Raw genomic sequence first — 2,475 nt, forward strand, 5'->3', positions numbered from 1 at the left:
TTATGTCCACATATATATAGTCAATTTTCGATTAATCTTTTAAAAAGTATTTAAAAACAAAAAACAAACTACAATTTACAAAATTATAATATAAATTACAAATAACATTAAAAATATTCAAATTCAAATTACAACCGTTTCATTACAGAAAAATGAGTAAATATTGTATTATAATGTCAGGATAAATAAAAATAGTAATTAAAAACGACAGATTTTACAATAACAACTTTTTGCATACCAATTTTTAATATGTTTTTTGAACACCTCAGAACTTTTAGAGGACATGGTCTTGTTATCTAGAGTGTTCCATAACGAGATGGCTCTAAATATAGTACAACATGTATCCTTATATTTGGAGCAATTTGAAGGTAGAATGATTTTTTTGCTACAACGAAGTTTAAAAGGAAGTTTTTTTGTATTGAATAAATCCTTCATAAATTGTGGATTTAGACAATTAATTGATTTAAAAACTTCTATCATAAGAAAGTGCAAATTTCTTAAGTGGATCCTCGGACTATTATCAAAACTTAACAATTCATCAAGAGATAAGTCAAACCTTTTATGGACAATACAAAGAGCTTTTTTATGAATTTTATTTATAAGGTTGTCATAGTATTTAGAACAAAACATCCTTATTAGGGGACAATAAGAAAAATTTGACATTATGAAGGCGTTAAACAACAATGTAGCTTTATTACGGGATAAAAAACTTCTTATGCGTGAAAGAGCAAAACATTTACCATTAGCCTTACTGCATAAGTATTTAATGTGTTCTCCAAAATTTAGATTCTTATCAATTGTAACACCAAGTAGTTTCACCCTATTATAGGCAAAAACAGTTATATTACCTATTTTTAGGTATTGATTTTTTGTGTTTTTTAAACCAACTAAAAGTAATTGGAATTTATCAGGGTTGGCAACCATCGAGTTAAACTTAAACCAGACAATGGTATTAGTTGCTTCTTTTTTTTTTTTTGCAACCGAAAAATAACCTTTTCTAAGCTGTAATCACAGGCATACAGCGTATTATCATCTGCAAAGTTGCACAATTCAGTATCTTTAATAAAGAAGAATATATCATTTATAAAGATATTAAAGAGGATGGGGCCAAGAATGGAACCTTGAGGCACTCCCAACCAAATATCAACCCAATTAGAAACAGAAGGTCCTATCCTTACCCTTTGTTTACGACCACTAATATACGATATAAGAAATTTAAGACTTTCTTTAGAGAAACCATACGCTTCTAATTTAGCAATAAGTAGGTCATGCGGAATAAAATCATACGCTTTAGATAGATCCATTAATAATGTTCCAACAATACCTCCATTGTTAATGCATTCATGCTACTTATTAAGTAAAAAAATAAGTGTATGCTGAGTACTATAACCTCTACGAAAACCACACAAAAGTTTGTCACATTTTGGCTCCATAAATAACAAAATCTGTTCATAAACGATCATTTCAAAAACTTTGGAGAGAGCGGGTAGGATACTTTTAGGGCGATAGTTAGCCTTATCTGTTGGGTCATTTTTTTTAAGACACGGTAAAACATCCGCCTTTTTTTGAAATGATGGGAATGTTCCATCTAAGATGCTATTATTGAAACAATCTGTAAGACTATCCCTAAAGTATATTAAGTAAGATTTTAACATAAAAGTTGGTATTTCACCACTTTTTTTTTTTTATATTCATAGACCCTATAGGTTTTGTAATATCATCAGGTGTAATACAATGAAACTTGAAATTATGTGCATTTATTTTGAATTTATTTTTAATGTTTCTTATACTAGGATGGTCAACATACTTTTTTATAGCTGACTCAACTGGGTCTGAAGTGCAAGGAGAAAAAGGCCATTTAATACGGTCGGCCATACTTGATTGCAATGCAACATTTATGAAATATTTATTAAAAATATTAGTCAACAAAGGGCTGTCTGAGATTATGTTGCTCTTTTCAGTCAAAGTGATACGCTCGTTAGAATTTGTAGATTTGTCCGAAAAGAAAGGCTTAGTTAGCTTCCAGAGAGATGTATTTAAAGTCGAATGTGTATTGATTTGCTCAAAGTACTTCTTTTTATTTTTTCGGTTAAGCTTAACCACCAAATTCCTTTGTTTTTTGCACATTAGAGCTGAAAAATCTGATTTATCAACTAAAGATTTTTTATATAATGAAGAGCTGAGCATAATTGCTTTTCGTAAGTCTTTAGTTATAAAAGGTTTATTGTTACCTCTTAGGATATTGATTTAAGAAGGGCATGAACATTAAGCAAATTTCTGAATATCTCATTAAAAGTAATAATATCATAACAAGATTTTAAGTTGAAACGGAGTATTTTTGCAAAAATCTCACTTGAGAAATTTTTGAACGATCTATAAAAAAGTTTTTTAGGTGGTAACTTACAAAAAGTGGATCTTAGCATGGTGTATATTAAATGGTGATGATCACTCACACCCGTACCAAAGGTATTTGAA

Source organism: Hydra vulgaris, chromosome 12 (genome assembly GCF_038396675.1).
Source record: "Hydra vulgaris chromosome 12, alternate assembly HydraT2T_AEP".
Classification (NCBI taxonomy): domain Eukaryota; kingdom Metazoa; phylum Cnidaria; class Hydrozoa; order Anthoathecata; family Hydridae; genus Hydra; species Hydra vulgaris.